The sequence below is a fragment of the Polyodon spathula genome, chromosome 15 (assembly GCF_017654505.1).
Source record: "Polyodon spathula isolate WHYD16114869_AA chromosome 15, ASM1765450v1, whole genome shotgun sequence".
Lineage (NCBI taxonomy): Eukaryota > Metazoa > Chordata > Actinopteri > Acipenseriformes > Polyodontidae > Polyodon > Polyodon spathula.
Window position 1 is genome coordinate 35,988,634 of NC_054548.1, and position 21,666 is coordinate 36,010,299.

The window sequence follows — 21,666 nt, forward strand, 5'->3', positions numbered from 1 at the left end:
AGCTCACTTACTCATCTGGCAGACGCAATGGCTATTAAAAATGCCACTTTCAATTAAATAGGGTGAGGTTCTGCTGACGAAACCTCTCCCAAATCTGTTTCACCACTTGAGGATGCAGCCTTCACTCTGAGCTATCTGGAGCTCTTCTGGACAGGAGGTCTGCTGCCTTGTTTACCACTGTGGTATTGTCCGTCTGGACAGCACATGTTTGTGCGCTAATTGCTGCCGAAAATAGGGTAGGGCCAGGCTCACTGGCCTCTTATTACTCTCCTATTCTAGATTGCTTCCGAACCCAGGCTGGGGGCACCTGTAGTCACAACTTCCCTTCTGTGGGGGGGATCCAAGGGCAGGCAAGGCGCAGATTGCTGGGACAGAGCCACCACTCCAGTGTCTTCCAGCATTGTCTGGACACTCACACCAGATGGTACCGATCTCGGACCAGGTGCACCATCTGTAAATTTACCCAGGCTTGAAGCGGGCACATTTTCAGCAGCCCTAGTGGAAGGATTCTCGAGGTGGCTGCCAACAGCCCAAAAAAACTTTGATATTCTTTGACCTGTAAGAGAGCGTCCTCTCTGAATAGGGAGAGTGTGGCCTCCAACGACTGAATCCTGTCTTCCGACAGCGAGGCAAGCACGCTCACAGAGTTCAGTTTGATTCCCAGGAACACTGTGGACTGAGACGGTACAAAGCTGCTCTTCTGTTGATGTATCGAGAGCCCTAACTTTATCACATGATCTATGACCTCTTTCGTGTGCTCCTCTGCTTGTGCTTTGGAATGCGTGCAAACTAACCAATCGTCCAGATAGTTTAGGATCTGAATACCCCACAGTCTGAGTGGAGCCAGTGCTGCATCCATGCACTTTGAAATGCGTTGCCTTGAAAGGCGAAGTGCAGATATTTTCTGTGCGCGGGACGGATCAGGATGTGAAAGTAGGCGTCTTGCAGGTCGATTGATGTGAACAGTTGGACGGACTGGAGAATACGCTGTGCCGTCAACATGTTGAACTTCCTCTGTTTGAGGAACAGGTTGAGGACCCTGAGGTCCAGAATTGGTCTGAAACCACTGTCCCTTTTGGGCACCAGGAAGTACCTGGAATAAAAGCCGCTGAGATCATCTCTTGAACTTACCAGGCGTACAGCGTTCTTTTGTTGAAGATTGGTGATCTCCTGTTGAAGGAGTATCGCTCTCGCTGGTTCGTCGGTGGTGAGGAGCACACCCTTGAAGGGTGGCGGACCTACGCGGAATTGTAGAGCATATCTGTGTCTGTGTGGGGGGGGGATTGATGGTAGCCGGGGCCCCTCAGGGGCAGTCTCCATTGGGTTTGGGAGAGGGTGGGTACCGGTTACCCCTGGCCTTCGGTGGTCACTTGCTGGTGGCTCTGTCTCTGTCTGCTTGTCTATTTTGGGGTGGAGGGCAGTGTTCAGACCCTTTTACCCCAGCAGGCTGTGAATGCCACTTTGGGCACTGACAGTAAGCCTGAAGGCACGAAAACTTGGAGGCGATCTCTGTGGCCTTGTGGGACCTCGCAATGCTCACATCAATGTTTGCCCCAAATGTTTGCCCTGGTGTAATGGGGGCATCCAGTAACACCAACTTCTCGGTCTCCACGACCTTGGCTTACATAAGCCACAAATGCTGGCGAGCGGCCACCATCGCCGCCAGAGATCTCCCTGATGCCTGACCTAACTCCCGCATTAGGTCAGTCATCGCCCTTGCTACCGCCTGGAGCTCCCCTGTGTCTGCCTCTGTAACCCTTTATTGCAGCCTCTCTGCTAACTGGTTTTAGCAGAGCACAAGCATTAGCTGCTTGGACTGACAGCGCTGCCAATGCGTATGCCTTTTTAAGCATTGCATCCGTCGTCCTGCATAGGGTTGGATGGACAGGTTGGGTCCTTATCCCCCTTGGTGAAGGTGGAACCTTGCACCAATACCATGACTATGTCCCTGATAGTGGGAAATGTTCCTAGTCCAGCTTTTTGGGTTTCTGCAGTATGCAGCACAGACTCTGCTGTTCTGGAGGTTGAGCGTGCAGACGCTGGGTTGCTCCAAGAGGAGCGCACCAGTTCCAGGAAGTCCTGGCATAAAGGGAGGGCATGTTGTGGGAGCCCTTTCTGCTGGTGGAAGCGGTTCCCCTTTCCCTCCTGTTCTGTCGGCCAGGGAACGTCCGTAGCTGCAGCTGCACCCTGGCACTGGTCACAATGGTGGAACCCAGCGGAGGACCCAGTCGACTGGACCGACGTGGCTTCACAGGTGAAGCTCCTGCACTCGGTGTCTATAGTAGCACGGTCGTTGCCGGGATCAACGTCGAGAAGAGCTCTGTCAGTGCCGATGTGTAGTGAGTTCAGTGCCAGGCTGTAGATGGCTACAAAGAGGTTCTCTGTTCCCGAATCAATCGGTGCTGAGGAGAGCACTGTCGATGCCTAGTGGTCAGTGCCCAGTCAATTGGCGCTGAGGTCGGTGTCGATGTGTAGCAGAGTCGTGCCAGGCTGTAGACGGCTCTGAAAATAGTCACTGGTGCCGAGTTAATAGGTGCCTGGATCGGCATTGAAGAAAGCGATGTCGGTGCCTAACAGTCGGTGCCGAGTGGACCTGTTCCAAGGTCGGTGCCGATGGTAGGCCGGGCTGAAGGTGACGCCGAAGATGTTTACATTGGTGGCGAATCAATCGGGGCCGGGCAGACTCTGTTTTTCTCAATCTCGCAAGTCGGCGGGAAAATAGCGAACCACGGTCGATGCCGGGGTATGTAGCCGATTCAGTCGGTGTGGTCGGCAAGGGCAAGTGCAGCTGCGCTCGGAAACCGAGGCTTGAGAGGGGTGCTAGGCACCTCGCTATTTTTTTTTGTTTGTTTTTTTGTTTTTGGTTGCTTTGACCGATTAAATCGGCATAGAGGATGACGCTCCCCACACGGTATATCAACTACACACTCGTGTTGTGAAAAAGAGTACTGGCCGCTCGCCAATCCCTCAAAAGGAGTCGAAACCAGCTCTAGTCAGTAAACTGACGCGAGAATTAGAAGAGAGCACTCTTAACAATGGTCGAGAGCGTGATTTTATCATGGATCCAATAAATTTGTCGGTTAAAACCAAACAAATCAGCCAAATTTGGTAGAAGAAAGCAATCGCAATCTGTGACCTGTCTCAGTGGAGTGAGAGAGAAAACTTACTGTGAGGACGTCCCTCTTCAACAGGAGGTGGGACTTCCCTCTCATAGCAGGGCCCTGATAGGGCAGCTTTTTTATATATGCTCAGTGATTGACGGTCAGAGACGACTCTTTCCCATTCAGTAATGGTTGTCATTCAATTGAAAGTGAATTTATATATATATATATATATTTACTTGTCAGGTACTATTTTTTCCACTATAGTACACACACATACATTCTTTTTTAAAGCTCATCTCTGTGGAAGAATTTGACATGATAAGTTAATTACTAATCTTAATGAGGGTGATTGTGGTTAATTACTTCAGGGATTAATTTAAAAAAGTAGCCAGGAAAGAGATAATGTTTTTAATCTCAAATTATTTTTTTGTAGTTATATTAAAACGTTTGTTTCTAGTGATAGAACTATCAATCATAAACTAGTCTATTGAAACTGATCATTTCTTTTTAGCTTCAGCTGTTCAGTCTTACTCAATACTCACTGGTAGATTTTTTTCATTCAATTTGTACAGTATTTAAAAAATGTTCAGTATCCTTAAATGGTCCTCTTTCATTTTGATGTAACACTGTTTCTATTCATGACTAGTGATTGGATACTGTCCAATAATAGTGTACTGTCATACAGTACAGTTAAAGCTGTAATGAGAAACTTCATAGAACTGCATGACATTTCACAATTCCTGTGCATATCATGCAACTTAGACACCACTGACAAAACTCTATCAATACGACTGAGATTTACCCTCACCTTCTTAACATGTGAATTCGTTCTCATGATGTAACAGCGTGAATTATTTGGAACACCACTTAACATGCTAACCTTAGATTTCTCTGCTGCTCTTATCATGTACTGATCAGAAAACTGCTTAAATACAAAGATAGTCCTTCAAATTAAAGTGTTCTATTTCCCTCCATATTCCACTTACATATTATACAAATAGAAGTGTATCTAATAAGGATGTTGATAGATGATAGAGAATAATAGGTCATACTAGTTTTTGTTTTTATGTAGAATTTTGTCTTCATGTGTCTGTTTTTGTTTTATTGTTGTACATTGTATATGTTGACATTGATAAGTAAAGCTTGGGGCAACTGTGCCTGTAAGCTATGTTGAATTGTTTATGCAACAAAAGCAAAACAGAAAAACACAGTATTACTTTGGAAAATATGCCCCAAATAGCAATACAAGTGACTTCAACTTTACAGCCTGAGGTTACCACTTTCTGAATGCAAACATATTTGAAATGCAGTTATTAATGTGTTATTCATTAAAGTGTACCCGCATGTTTATAGTAGATGTAACAGTACAGTGTTTTTTTTTTTTTATTGTACAGTCAACTATACCCGTTCAGAGACATAACAGGATAAAAGTCTAAGCAGTAGAGCAATGAATCTTTACATTTTCAGAGTGTACTCCAATCTGTAATTGACCTATCAAAAAATCTACAAAATGTTCCAAAATTATGTTCAAACAAATTCAGAGTATTTAGAGACCTTATTTAACAAACTGATTGATTATAAAATGAGGTGTTTTTTGCCTTTCTAGTCTTAGATGTTAGTTAAAAATGTGAATAAACAGTTTGAGAATTAGACCCAGTGGCAGTTTGCTTTATATGGGGTGTTGTCTTGGGTATATTTACAGTGACTTTTAGCACTGAATGGAATGTTCTTTTTCTACACAATTTGAGCTATATTTTTTCTTCAATTTGGAAATTTAAATAAAGCACATTTAAAGTGTGTTACTCCTGGAGAGGTAGCCATGTGTGCTTATTGAAATATTACCTTACCATTGCAGTAGATTTCACAGGGAGTATCACAATGGTCTTGTGCTTCCCTGAGTGAAGGAGGCGTAATCTGCAGATTGAGGGGTAGATGTACTAAAGTGTTGAGCCTGTCGCAATAGTTGTAAACGAGTCAGAAGTCTAGGGTGAAATGTACTAAACTTGCACAATGCTGTTAGCGTCTTTTTAGGGAATGCTTTGCGGCAGCAGTTTTTCTTTGCGGTTCAACCTTAGATTAATATGTAATTATGGCCGTTCCTGCATAAATTTGCAAAAAGGGAGCGGTGATAACGCAAATGAGGGTTCTCAAATATTGTAATGAGATGTACTAAAGCTCCTGGCAGTTGCGACACTTACAATTGCATCAAGGTGTTAAGAACTTTTGAAAGCATGTTTTAATCAATCATAATTGTTGCTGGCATTTCCCAGTCCACTTTCTCATGCATTACCAGTTGTGCTCAATACATTTTTGAGGTGAACACCCAAGTACCTAATTTTCACTAAAGTCAGAGTGCAATTACAAGCCTTAAAAACTAATTTCAAATACATTTATGGTGTGGGGAGCATTATTCTGCACAAGCTGCACTGGCAGGTGGCAGCAGTCCCTAAGAAATGTTCTTCACAGACCTACCCATTAATAAACGAGTAGTAAAAATGGATGTCCGCATTCGGCAAGTAAAAAATGGATGCTTACTACAGCGAATGAGATGAGGGTATTTATGTCTTTGTTGATGTTACAAGGGGTTGTAAGAAACTGATTTATTCTGCTGATGAAGTACACCTCACAGATAATAATGCATATAACAGCAATACAAACCAGTACCCGAAACAGTGGAAGGTAGAAAGTAAGTTTACCACATCAAATCACCCTGTATATGATGTAGAGTTGCCAACTGTCTGGTTTTCAACCAGATATGTGCTTTTAAGAGAAATTGTAGTGACCAGTCAGATTGGACAGCAAAAGTGTGATTCTTACGAATCTTGCTTACTCACTATTCATTGCCATTTGGGTATTTCCATTCTCACTGAGCCAGTCCATTCAACGCTCCACTGTGCAAGCTTTTTTTTTTTTTTTACTATCGATCCTTTAAATTCGAGAAATACAATGAAATGTGCATTATTTTGCTATTCACTGCTTAGCGGGATACGAATACTGAGCATCTAATGAGCAGCCATTCAGGATACAATTACCCCCTGATCGCTTCACTCGCATTCTCAGGTTTTGTGCTCAGCTCAGCACTCCCCCCACCCCACCCCAGGTCGCTTCGTTTGCATTGCTGGTTTTGTCCGGTTTTTGGAAATGGAAAGTTGGCAACCCTAATATGACGTGATTGACAATTTGAAAAGTATTCTGATGTATATGTACTAGTGTGATGGAAATATAATGAGTTCTGGTTGGAAATCTCCCTCCCGACCTGTGACTGCACAAAATAGTGAAAGGAAAAGTCCTGAAACGGGCTGGCCTGACAATTAATTTCCAGGTTCGGGAAGTCGGTCAGCCTGGATGAAGGCGAGACTCCGTTGCAGGAATGTATTGACCTGGAGGGTAAACGAGGTAGCAGTTGCAAGTACTAAAAGCAGCTGCAATCGTTTGCCAAGGGGTCATGCGTAATAGCATAAAGGGGCCAGAGAATCAGTAACCTTTTCCTTCGCTTGGGTTGTGTGCATATACCTGGAAGGACTGAGAGCCACAGTAGTAACTGCCTGAGAAACCGGATTGTGAGAAGAATATTTGTGAGTGTTTGTTTGTTTTTGTGTGTTAGTAATTGTCTTGTTTGTTGAATCACCAGACGGCTAAACATGTTCCGGAGCTGTCGCTTTTGGGCCAGCACAAGCCGAAACTGCACTTCACGAACTGTCACCAAATAGCTTGTTATCACCCACCACGAGCACTAATACACACACCCTGGACTGGTGACCGTGTTTTAGTATTGTGGGGCGGATAACACTTAACCGGTTGTTTGGCTCTGCGCATTACACATTGTTGTGTATTGCCGGAGCGCTTTCTTTTTTGGCCACCAGACCCGGATTATAATTAAAACCCCTTTCCTACCAGAATACAATTGTTTGTGATTACTTCTGCACTGCATCGCCTCTACACCTGTTCACAATCACCAGCCACTTTGCCACAACTAGATAAAGACGTTAGCACTGTTGTGAGTTTGAAGGGCATGTGCTTTGAACCTATAGCTCAAAAAATAATTTCTGCCATGTTTTTTTGTGATTTATATTGTTACAATGCTACAATTGTAACCAAACTGTTATTTAAGTTCTACTGAAATAATTGATTTCAATTTTTTAAAACAATAAAAATGTGTGTATTTTTCAAAATAAGTTTTGAAAACTGTACAAATTGCTCATTTGAGGGCTAATAATAGAAAAATCGGCAAAAAAAAGACAACTTTTTGAAATGACATTGCCAAAATAAATGGGCAGCGGGGTGGTTAAAAACCAGCAGTGGTGGGGGATCCCGAATGGTGCATCCAGTAAAAGTACTTGCGTAGAGTGCAGGAATCACCCTATAGCTTGGACATTGCCGGTTCGATCCCAGGCTGTTCCTTTGCCAACCGAGGACAGCAGTTACCAGGGGGTAGCACACAATTGGCCAAGCACTGCCCGAGAATGGAGGGCCTAGGTCGGCAGAGGAATTCACGGTTCACCAGCGACCCCTGTGGTCAATAGGGCACCTGCGGTTCTGCAGTGGAGCCATCAGATCTGTGTTGTCCTCAGGTACTGAAGGTCTGGTGGCGTCACTGTGGATCCACAGTGATAAAAATGACAGATTGGCATATGACACATGTTCTTGCCTCCGTTTCCCGAGTCGTCAGCGGGGTTGCAGAGGTGAACCAGGATTGAATAATAATAATTGGGCATTTCAAGTTGGGGAGAACACCGGGCTAAAAAATTGGCAATGACTAAATTATAATAAAGCCATTTTAGAAAATATCATCTGAAGCATTTTGAAACTGGTAAAAATGTAATATAACTATGAATTGTCAAAAATATAGTATAGCAAATTGAAGATGATAAACCATGTACAATTTATTGTCTTCTATATTGTTCGTATCTTGCCGTCTTTGTCGACTTTGATTCATGGTTGTATAAACTTTTCTGCCAGTGTAGGCCTTAGTACATAAGACATATAGAAAGGTGAACAAAATGAATTGCCTTTCTTTACTCTGAGATTTCAAAGCCTGCACCAATCAGGAGCAACGTATTTGCTGTTGAAGGTGTCTCTAATGTATCGAGAGCCAACCTTACTTGGGTTTTTAGCAGAGGTGCTAGATTCTGTTTAATGTATTAAACATGTATCTGGGAGCTCCTTTCTATATACAGATGCTATGCCAGGACATGCCCACCAGCTGGTTAGGGAATCTCAACCGACCAATCTTCAGCTACAATCCCCTGTAAACAAAACTCATCTGGCAGCATGTCACAGACACAGCATCTAGCTCTCTCCTGCAAATACACACATGTGCCTGAGAAGCCAGTAATGGGGCATGGTCCATTACATGCAAAATCCCAGTGATACCATTAATATATGGATTTATTACCGTGCACAAACCCTATCAGAACAATAAGAAGACCATATTATCACACAATCTTCCTGACTCAGCAGAACACTGTTACTGATATGATATAATGCTGCAATGGATTAATAGCGTCTGTTGGTTCATACCATTGTGATAGCATTAGAGAATGTGATACCATTCTGCCAATGACATTATGCCACTATGTACTACTGTTAATCTGAAATAGAGAACAACTGCATTTGCAACCATTGCCTTGGTATTATAGTGCCATTAAATTAAGAGAGTACTGTGCTGATAATTAAATACAGTGTGTTGATGTATTTATGGAGTACCTGGAAAGTGTCAGGTTGGTAATTATACATAGACCTAATCAATATAACAAACAAAATGAAAGCTTGCTTGATAACAGGTAAAGCTTAGCCTGATGATCACTATTGACCTTGCTGAAGTGACTGAACTGACAGTAAGTGTCTGTTACATACTGTGGGTGCGAATGTGAATACACAAGCAGGTCCACTAACCTTGAAGAATCACAGATGGGGTTTTGCAACTGATATAACTGGTATAATAAACAGCTCTGTAAAGTCTGTCACGTTTTCTTTGACAGTTTTAAAGGTTAAATTTAAATTAAAGAGCTAATATCAGAATTTAGCGATCCTGCAGTACGGCTGGTATTATTATGACTCTTTATCTTACCTGAGAGTATTTTGCTGTTTTAATTTTCTCTTGTTTCTCACTTTACATTGATGTTTAGCAAACGTACCAGACTCGGTGTGTTTGCCAAACGGAACGAGACCACCTCTTTAGGTGGACTCGGTATGGTTTGTTACCCAAGTGGACTTGTTACCCATGTGGACCAAACCCTCTAAACGGGCTCAGTGTGAACACAGCCTTATAAAGCTTGATATGCTCCATCTTTATTCTTCACCTAACTGACATAAAATTCCAACTTGTCCTTAGAGAGTACATTAAATGTAAGTCTAGTAGGCTATTCACAGCCCATTCAGAAGCCTTTATTGTGTTTTTCATTTTGGTGCAGCTCGAGCAGATTCAGTTCTGGTGCTGTTATTTCACTGTGCCATTTTTTCTTTTCAAGAAATTGAAATTACTGGTACTTTATCTGTTTCAGAAAAATAATACTCTAAGGTTTTTCTGTCCTTTCAATCAGATGGTAAGAGTTTGAAATACAAAGTATACAAAAAAGTCAAGTAAAGTAGCCCTTTCAATCACTCTTCACTTGTCCAAATCTGATCTGATAGTAGTGTATGTACTTTAGCATGAAAGAATGGACGCTTTTTACCAAGAAACAATAAAAGGGACAAGAGATTTGAGTAATTCTGGGATAATGGCAGTGTCAAGAGACATCCTACAAGGTATTTAGACTGAGACCATTTGTCTTTTGAGGGTTACCTTCCTGCAGTTGATTTCTTTCTACTTATCTTGATTTGAATTGCTAAGGATTCAGCATCCATTTCTAGAAACCTATTCCATAAATAACACTGCTGTCTCTGATGGGAGTTCAGAGAAAGCCCATGGCTAAGTTTGGACTTGAGGATTTGGCCCTCGATAAAATTATTGTATCACAGCAGCTGGCCTATATCAATACTACAGAAAATGTATCAGCTCATTTAAAATGTAATTCTACATTACTTGGGGGAAAGGGGAGGGGGGGGGGGGGGGGTGTGACTTGTTAAATCTGTCAATAATATATACAGTGTTTTATATACAATATTTATAAGCCAGTGACTCGTGAAATTAATAGATAACTTGCAATAACGAAGATGCTTCACCTCATACATTTTTTAACATTTGTATTGACATTTCCCTCATGACGAGATAGTGTTAAAAAACTGTAATTACTGGTTTCTATGTTTCATCACACACCATGAAAATTGCACAGGAATCTATTTAGGCTGCCTTTGACAGATACATCTTTTGGCTTTTAATAAAGTACTTCTTTAGTAATAGCCCATTGCTTTGCTAAATGAATCTATCACTGCAAGTACATTTCATCTCAGATTATCAATGTCTTTCAAGTAAGTGGCATTAAAGATCAATTAGAGAACTGAAGATTCATATATCAAACCTCTCAGTGCAGTCCATGATACTCTGATGTCAGAAACAGTGACAGTTTTTTTATTTATTTATTTATTTTCTGCTTCAAAAAATGAATACTTATTAAATACTTCCAATGATGGTTCCACATGTAAACAAATACAAAATGTTTCTTCCTTCATGCAGGAGTGAGCAGTTCAGAGATTAATGTATGTGTTCAGAGATTTATGTTAATAAAATTGAGCAAATGGGCCAAATATTATCCTGTTTTAAACTCAAACATTTCTATTTAGTTTCCTTTCCAGATGATAATTTCTCCATAGGTAATATTAGCCTTTTGAATCTCCTGACATTCAATCCCAAATTCCTCAGGTGGATTTCATATGTTGTTTCCTGTATGCTGGAAAGGAAACACTGACTGAATCACATTTTTTTATTTTTTTTTTTATTAATAAACCACACAACTGGGAAGAAACCATTCCCAAAATGTGCTGCAGAAGGAGAAGTTGATAAAAAAATAAATAAAAAATACAGTACCCTACCCAACATATCTTCTATGTCTTGAGAAGACTAATCTACTAAACCTTTATTCATGCTTGGGAAGGTTTTTTTTTTCCAACAAATATGCTTTAAACTGAGATTTTTAAAAAATGGACCACACTACAGACACAGTAATTAGATTCCATTTTGTTTTAACTACGCATTTTGCAATGTGGAAATATGCAAACATTATTACATTCTGCAATGTATTGTGGTAAATGTAATTACCATATTTTTCTTTCACAAGTTATTCATAATTTTATTTATTTATTTTTACAAAATTGCTAATGTCGTATAATTATCTCTGTAGATATGCCTCAATACAATATAATCCACAAGACGATTGCTATACAGTACATTCCATATGTTGACTATTCCCTGTTTTACTTTACAAATAAATGTATATGACTATAAATCCCTTAACAAAAAGTAATATAAGATGGAATTTCATTGATGTGGACCACAAGAGCGATTCATTTATCTAGTGTGGTCCATGTGTGCTTTAAACATTTTCTGTTTAGTCTTATTAGGTATGTAGCCATAATAAAGAACACAGTCAGTAAAAACTCAACACTTGAACAAACTGTCCACAATGATGTATCTTATAATAAGCAGCATCATGTTGAGGTTATTATGGTAAACTTTTTGGTTTATCAATTAATCTGTGTATAGTTGAATCCAATGCTGACGTTTTTCTTTTTAAATAAAACATTTTGAAAAGCTACAGTAACACCTAGTTATATGAACACACTGGGAATGGGAGATGTTTACGACCTAGTCTGAGACTCTGATACTGTATAGCATACTATCTTAAGAATTCACTTTTCTGTAGCTATGTATACTGTACAGTAATAGTACAATATCTGGAATGTATTTTAAATTCACAATACAGTAGCCTACAATGCAGTGCATCATGTGAAAGAAATATATATGGAATACATGTACTGTTCACATCATATACCGCTAATGATAATTTTCTTTTTCTGTTATCATTGAACTTAATAATATTTTGTGTTTCTGTTTCCTATACAGTATTACACATTTTTAAGTCAGGTAAGCATGTTATGTTTTCATGAAATATGTGTAAAAATAATATTACTTTAACATATTGTATTTGTTTAAACATTTCTACCTCATTGAAATGTATTACAATTAGAGGTAAATCAGAAATCAAACAAATAAAAGTGGTTTTAATATTATTTCACATCCTGAAACTGGAAAATTCCTGAACCCTGACCTTTTGGAGTTTGGGATTATGTTACAGTGTATTGTATATATATATATATATATATATATATATATATATATATATATATATATATATATATATATATTTACATTATTAGAAATAGCAATTTATTAGAAATAGCAACACAACTTAGAATAAGCTGTGATGGTGTACTCCCCGCCCCTGTGCGTATTTTATGTTTTCGGTTATTTTGCATGGTTTGGGTTATGTAGCATGGATGATTTAAAATGTGTATATGTGTTTGGGCACTGTGGTTTCCCTGCCAAAGTAGTTCACGTGCAGACTGGAATCCCGGTACAGCTGTATAAAAGAGTCATGTATCTCGACACTCAGGGCTGGAGTTCAGAGTGGAGAATGGGAGGAAGAGACACAATAAGATTTATAAAAGTCACCAGTTGCTACTCGTGCTGGTTTTAAACCAGCATGACACTTGTGTGTTTAGTGTTTAAATGTACTGTCTGTTTGTTTTGAAAGTGTATTGTTTTGTTTAATTATTTTGTTTTAAAATAAATCTGCGCATCAGCGCTTCACCCGTAGCACTGTGTGCATCTATTTCCTGGTCTAACGTGACCCATAAGCAATCCTTGCCACACAAGCATAATAAAATAGTGTCCCATCTGTTCTGACCAGAATTAACTGCTATATACCATTTAAACAGCAACATTCTTCTGTAATGCACAAACCATGTACTGCAGTCAAAAACAATACCAAGGTCATGGCTTTTAGGGAATCAGGTTAGAGCTTTGACAGTATTTTCAGTGCCTCAAAATAAAAACAGTATTGAGAGCATTATTATGGAAACTATGCCAATTTAGACTGAGTAATGCACTTGATCTGAAACAGTGTGTTTCATTCTGCAGTTCAGCTTCACAATAAGAAAGATTACGCAGAATGAATTCACACAGACAGACAGACCAAAGCTAATATATTTTCCCCACATTGTACATAACAGATAATAAAAGCAGGCCCAGGTGCTTTACAACATGCCCATCTTCGTGATAGAGTCCAGAATCAGTTTATCCATATTGCAAACATCGATCATGGCTGCACCTGGAAATATAATGTGCCCCTTCTATATTTGTTACATGATGTACATGGTACAGGCATTCCAAGTTTCATAGGTTAAAGCATCATGTACTAAAATACATGGTGACGGGTTTCATTGGTTCAGTGTATTCACTAAGAACATGGTTGGAACAAAGACCTAAACTAGGAGTGTATGTGGTTTTAATTTAGAATAAAGTACAAAGTAGTTCACGTGCAGACTAGAATCCCGGTAGAGCTGTATAAAAGAGTCATGTATCTCGACACTCGGGGCTGGAGTTCAGAGTGGAGAACAGGAGGAAGAGACACAGTAAGATTTATAAAAGTCACCCGTTGCTACTCGTGCTGGTTTTAAACCAGCATGACACTTGTGTGTTTAGTGTTTAAATGTACTGTCTGTTTGTTTTGAAAGTGTATTGTTTTGTTTAATTATTTTGTTTTAAAATAAATCTGTGCGTCAGCGCTTCACCCGTAGCACTGTGTGCATCTATTTCCTGGTCTAACGTGACCCATAAGCAATCCTTGCCACACAAGCATAATAAAATAGTGTCCTATCTGTTCTGACCAGAATTAACTGCTATATACCATTTAAACAGCAACACTCTTCTGTAATGCACAAACCATGTACTGCAGTCAAAAACAATACCAAGGTCAAGGCTTTTAGGGAATCAGGTTAGAGCTTTGACAGTATTTTCAGTGCCGCAAAATAAAAACAGTATTGAGAGCATTATTATGGAAAGTATGCCAATTGTTCCCCTTCTATATTTGTTACATGATGTACATGGTACAGGCATTCCAAGTTTCATAGGTTAAAGCATCATGTACTAAAATACATGGTGAGGGGTTTCATTGGTTCAATGTATTCACTAAGAACATGGTTGGAACAAAGACCTAAACTAGGAGTGCATGTGGTTTTAATTTAGAATACCATGACATTAAATCATCCTTTTGCAAACACACACACACACACACACACACACACACACACACACACACACACACACACACACACACACACACACACACACACACACACACACACACACACACACACACACACACACATATATATATATACACAAACATCAATGTTTAATGCAATTGCCATGCTGCCTTAAATACTACAATTCATATGTATGATAGGTCATTGTTAATTTCTTTTCAGGGAGGAATATGTAGGCCTCCAGTATTACGATAAATTGCATTTTTGAAATTGTCAGTTCATTTATCTAGAGTATAAAAAATAGCTTACTGTAAAGTGCATTTTACTTTAAGTATCCATTAATTCACTACTTAATTACTTCTCTGATCATTCTTAATGGGGACCATTTCCTATTTCTTGCAGCTTTACCAATAATTGATTGTCTGTGATGATGGAATACAGTGACCAAGACTATAAAATAGAGGCTTGGTATAAGAGCTAAAATAGACATAGAAACAAACAAAATGAAGCTAAACAGCTTTTACCTTTTTATTAAACCACTTTCATATTGAAAGATGTTTCTGTCCATATCTACTGTAGTCTTTAAAATAATACAAATACCATACATTTGACTGCCAATTTCTCTTAATGCACGTAACTTTAATACTTTTCTGACTGTATAAATTGCAAGGTGAAGTTTCAAAACACACACACACACACACACACACACACACACACACACACACACACACACACACACACACACACACACACATATATATATATATATATAGTAAAGAATTTTGCTGCCGTCTGTCTGAATAATGACCTTGGGCCTGATCTTCGAAAGGTTTGCACACTGCATCCATTCTGCGCTGCACAGAAATAAAATGTATGCATTGCGCAATATGGGGGGAGTGGCCGACAATATGCGTGATCCTGGTATATTCGAAAAACCAGGTTTGTGATGTGCAGAATAAGGAATGTAAAAGGATTGCATTAACTCCGCGCACACTACCATTCCAGCACTGACTACAAACAGGCAACAATGGGAAACGTGGGTAGCAGGCAGCGGGTCCATCGACATTTGGATGTGAATGATGCAAGGCACACCCAGCAACAGCAACCCAGACCATAGGCTAAGATATGCTGAAAGGGTGTACCAGCCTCAGCACACATATGAGAAGCTCAGCAATGAGCAACTAATGTCCAGGTATCGTCTCGACTGAGACATGCTGACTTATCTATGTCACATGCTGACATGACCTTGCCAGAACAAACCTGTGCAGTCATGCCTTGTCTGAACAATTGGTACTGTCTGTTTGGATGTGTATCCTGGCTACCGGGACCTTCCAGAAGGTAGCAGGTAATACAGTGGGGATCACCCAGTCAGCCGTGTCCCGCCACCTCGACAGGTTCATAACCGCGTTGCTGTGACGTGCTGAGGAACATATAAAATATATCAGAACCTGAGCAAACAGGGACGAAGATAATGCAGGTTTTTTTTTTTGTTTGTTTGTTTTTATGAGGTTGCACACCTGCTGCGTGTGGTAAGTGCAATTGACTGCACCCATATTGCTATCTGGGCATCTGTTCCGGTTGTCCTGTTCTATCAGGATTCTATTTGTATTTGGAATAGTTGGAAATTTGAATAGCTATTCCTTGCCATGTAAACAGGGTATTCCGAATGAATCCGTCTGTATTCTGGATACTAGTATTCTGAAAACGTGATACCGAATACCCACTTAGTATTAACATACTATCGGAATACTAGCCCTTCTAGACACCTTAGTCAGAAAACCATTTTTTTTCTAGACACATGAGTCGTCGTTTTATAATCTATAATATATAAGATGACAGCTTGTGTGCCCAACAGAGCCTTTGCAAAAACTGTGCACAAATATATTAGTACTTGTATGACCCCAAACTGGTTGCCGACTATGCAATATCTTCCTATTTATTTATTTTTTTAAAGTTTTTTAGTAGATCAACAGTCAATCAACAGTCAATATATATATATATATATATATATATATATATATATATATATATATATATATATATATATATATATATATATATATATATATAACAACTATTTAAAACAATTACAACTCTGTCACAAAATCATGCAGTTTACTCTTAAATTGCAATAAAGATATCTGGGTCTGCAGCTTTAGTTTGAACTGGAACTCATTCCAGGACCATGGGGTATAATAAGGATCCTTTACCAGCCTCAATATGCACATTTGGGATTTTAAAATGCAAAAAAGAATGAGATCTGAGGCTATGGTATTCATTTAAATAAGAGGGTAATTTACATTGAATAGCCTTATATACCAGAATATACCAGTGCTTCAACCTGCGTAAAGCCAAAGAAGTCCAGCCTACCAAATCGTATAATATACAATGATGAGTATTAAATCTTGTATTTGTAATGTACCTCAATGCTGCATGATATAACGAGTCCAGTTTACCTAAAGTTGATGGTGATGCAAACTATATACTGCATTTATAATAACATATATAACATGTTCACATCATAGTGACGTTTATAGCGTATTCCCATGCCCAAAAGACAAGTGTGGAAACATGCACACTCACCTCTGTCCAGCACACTGCCTTCCTTGTTGTGCAGATGCCTGTTCTATTCATACTGTCCTATTAGCATACGGTAATGCATCAGTAATTAGAATCATGTGATGCAAATGTATTCTAGGTGGACATTCAATAAGCACATAGTGCAATCAAATTTGAATTGGGTGAAAGCCCTAATCGTCTGAATATACCAATATCTGTGCAATAATTGTGATGTGCTAGTTCCAATAACTGCACACCGCTGGCTCAAAAATTGTCGGAGTAACGGTCCACTCTGGAGTTGGGTACAACAGTACAAACATACAATAGTACAGAACCCCAAACACCACCCCCCCCCCCCCCCCCCCCCCATCCCGCACACATTGGATGGGCGGATCAGTTATGTGTTTTATCAATAAGTATTGTATTGATATGATGGACAGCGGTAGTGTGTTTACATATTACAGTTATATAAGTGTTCTCCACTGCTCCACAGGCATATCGGCATCCAACGTGTATCATCAAAGTATGGAAATGAAGATTGAGAGAAGGATGAAGAGGGGAGGGTGGTCCTGCCTGTTATTTTTGCTGTGTGTTGCCACACATCTGTAAATTAATTGTATACAAACATCATACACCCATCTTGTGGCCCATTGCTTTATTTGGTTATTCCATAGGTTGCTATGCATTACGGGTGAGGGGTGGGCAGCTGCAGTTCAGAGAAACAAACACTGTCAGGGCACTCTTGCTGTGAAAGGTATGCTATCGTTTTCCTAAAGCCAGACCGGTGATACGATCAACCAATCAAAGACTTGTATTTTCTCGGCAGCAGTCCAATCATAAGTTAGCTGATGCGGGATGAACAGTCCTGTTAACTGTAATTTCTGGCTGTTTTTATGCAGCTGTCCAGTCTGCTGAATGTTGATGTTGCTAATTGTTAAGAGACTGTTCATTTATTGAGAAATCATAGTAGGCTACAATTAACATTTTTAGAATTAATTATTATTCTTACAAAAAATATGTCAAAATGAAAAAAATCCATTCCAGCGACACTCAAAACCTTACAAACCTGGCTTGATCATGCTGTTAAAATGGGTGAGTAGTATGAATAACTTGTCAGGGTAATGCCATTACTAATGTTGACTGTCCATCTTTCTGCATTCTCGCTTGGCTGTTGTGTACAGCTGCTATATTGTTAGTGCTTGTGCAGACGGTTTTGCAAAGCACAAACAGATTTGCGAATTGCTCAAAAAAACTGCTATATTCCAATGTCTCGCAACTGCTTTGTGCAGTTTTGGAATATCTCTCATTTTGTGCCAAAGCACTATTTTTTTGCGAGGCACAAATTTAGCCAGGGGATTGCGCAAAGATCAAAGATCATGATTAAACAATGAAGTCATACTATTAAATCAAACAATGAACCTACATTGGAGATAATCCTGACATCAGTATTGTCCCCAGGGTCTTAATGCCTCCAAATAGCCTTTCCGATATAATAACATGCCTTCTTTTTAAACCAAAGTTTGTGGTTTAACCTTTCTTAATCAACCTGTGATAACAACTTTACGTTCATTCATTAACTCTTTGGTTTTACTTTTAAACATTTTACATTATCTCCACACTTTGTTTATCTTCCAGTTGGTTTATGTTGTCTACACATTTTATTACCTTTTTTTTTATTTGAAACAATTCCTTATTTAAACATTACCACTGGCCTTTACCCAGATGGAGTGTGCATTCTTTACACCCACTGCCCCACAGCAGCCCAAGTTTGATCTCGAATGTACACTCCCTCACAATATATTGTAGCAATCTCAGTTAACACAGTCAGAAGCATCACACAGCCCGAGGCAATCCACACACAGGCAGAGGGGGGGCGCGAACCTGGGACCTTTCACACTAAAGCATAGCATCGATACCGCTGTACAAGAGCCTCTGTATCGTTGGCATCACAGCCATGGTCTGTTAAATTTCTGTTTCAAGGTAAGTTATAATTTTTCAGTAATTAAAACCCTCCTTTTCCGAGTGCAAATGATCTCCTGATGAATTATAACACGGATTTGCTTTTAAATTCCTGTACAAACAAAAAAAAATAGTCGCAAGAAGCACTGCTCGTTAAGATATTAACATTATTTCATAAATCGACATAACTTTGTAACTCACATTAACATGACTATTTAATAATGAGATAGGCATAACGACCTCTGGAAAATGTCCCAATCAATGCTGCATGCAGATTTCTTGATTAACACTGGAGTTCTCATTTATGACTTTTTGAAAATCCTGCCCAACGTCTTTATGCATTCGTGTTTACTCTTTTATGCACTCTAAGGGACGGAAAAAGCTGAGGCCATGACTGCTTTTAGTTCTGTTCGTTCTATCTGTGTGACGCCATTTTTGGCACAAATCCAAGCAGACGCAGCCAAAATCACATTGATCAAATAGACAGTAAATAAGCACAGCACGGAACTGCTTTACTTCTGTCAATCATATTTGTCCAGCCATGTACGGTATATGATCAGTGTGCTTTTAAATATAAGTAGTAATCGTTTAATAACAAAAAAATTGCTTTATACTTTTAAACATTGCAATAATTCAAAGTCAAGGGAAGTCAGAATGGATATCAAGACTTTGAAGACATTTTCAACGCGTCCTTTCAAGAAAAACAGACAGATGTACTTCATCTATAAATGACTATGCAAGTAAAATCAAACCTTTTATTAACAGTTATTATTGTTTAATGTGTACAATGCGGTTTTTGCTAAATATCTGATTTTTAAATGTAAATGCTGCAACCCAGATTACCCCTTTCTGTGTCTAATTGATTTGTGTTGATGATAAAACTGTGTTTTGTATGCAATTAAGTTGGACATTGAACTTAGGAATTGAATATAGAACAAGCATCTCAGCAAGTTGTCGTTGCTCCCGGCCTTCTTGGAGAAGGTCCGGTTAGAGAAAGCAACAGTTCTCCTAGTTGCCCCTCGGTGGCCCAGGAGAATCTGCTTCTCGAACATATGCCAGCTCATACAAGGCCAGCCCTGGATCTCCTTAGTCAGACGAGAGGCACTGTTTATGAAGACAGTCTTCTTCTTGGCTATTACCTCCGTTAAGTGGGTTAGTGATCTGCATGTGCTGTTTGTATAAGTATTTTGTATTCCTGTATGCGTATTTTGGACAATGGCAGCAAAGTGTCACTGTGTACAAACCCACTTTTCCTCCCCAAGGTGATCACAGCCTTCCACATGAATCAGTCTGTGGAACTGGATTCTTTCCATCCACCTCCATTTGCTTTGGAGGAGGATAGGAGATTGAATTTCCTCTGCCCGGTGCGGGTGTTGAGGTGTTACGTGGATTGTCAGTCACGGCATACGGACCCTAGGACAGCCCCTCTTGAAACAGTGACTGTCGCATTGGATTGTCTCTATGGCGTTTGACAGTGCTGCTATACCCCACCTGGGAGAGTAGCTGCGCACTCTACTAGAGGGTTGGTTACATCTTGGGCCCTTTTGAGGGGCCTCACTGTCGATATATATGGCAGCATTCTCCAGGTTCTACCGCATGAATGTGGTAGATCCTTCTTTGCCTTCAATAGGCACGAGGGTCCTTGAGGTTGCACGCTCATACCACTAACCTAGGGTTAAGCTGTTCTGATGCGTCTCTCGTATGCTGCCATTCCTTCTCCCTCGCGATGGCTCTGGAATACATTTCCCATATGTAATGTTTTGGTGGCTGTCTTCGAATTGAAAGGAAACGTTAGGTTACTTACCATAACCCTGGTTGCCTGAAGGAGAAGATGACCAACAACTGCTAGGTCACATCGGTCACCCTCACAGGTTTGATGCAAAAAGAGAAATGACAGTTTTAATCCCTTTGTAGGCGGGACCGAGGGCGTCATCCCAAGAAGGGACCTATCGGTAGCTATGGTATAGAGAACTCAGAAAATACCTACAAATAGGCAGGCATGTCCCATACGTAATGTTTTGGTGGTCGTCTTCTCTTTAAGGGAACCAGGGTTACGTTAAGTAACCTAACGTTTTGTTTTGTTTGTGTAAACTATGATGCACTGCTGTAGAAAATGCTGCATTCATAGTTGTGTCTGCGTAGGTTATGCTGCAATGCTTTGGCGAGAACTTGGTTCAAAGTCATCCCCATTTATTTATTTTTTTTACTGGCAAAATGAAACCAATGAGACATATTTATGTGTGGTAATATATTCTGACCTATATTATTATTTTATACACTATGATTCTTACCTTCTTTCTTGAACTTTTGTTTAAATTCTTCTGACATTGTTCTGAGGCTTGTTTTTTTTATTTGTCCATATCTTTGTTTTGAGTGTAACCTATTATTGTCCACTTTACTGTGAAGGAGTCTACTATGAATAATAGAAAAATATTAGTCCTGTTCATACGTATGACCGTAACTAATACCAGGGTTTATTTTTTCCAGTTTAGGGGTCCAGTTTAGGGGTGTGTTATGTTGCCATGATAATACATTTGTTCCCAGCTGTAGCAGTGAGCAGGTTTCAACATACTATTCAAGACTTCCTGTACATCCTAGTGTCCATTTCAGTTAACTTTTAACTAGGATGCACATTTCTACAAACCTTTTTTTCTAGTTTAAAGTTGATATGGTCCCTTAGTACATGTGCTTGGCCAACATATGTTGAGTTTGTGTCAACCAGCTCAAGTTGTCACTGTTAAGCATAGAAAACACCAATGAAAAAGTGTGTGACCTGTTTCATTGATATGACTAGATATTAAATATGTAAAACACTGAAACAGTTAATTTTTACTGGACT

General features: G+C 39.6%; 1 protein-coding gene across 3 annotated transcripts in view; it reads right to left on the reverse strand.

Annotated features, from left to right (window-relative positions):
• Positions 1-21,666, reverse strand: part of LOC121327955 (cell adhesion molecule 2-like) — a 597,798-nt gene that overhangs the window by 65,849 nt on the left and 510,283 nt on the right. The gene's annotated exons all lie outside the window — the stretch shown is intronic.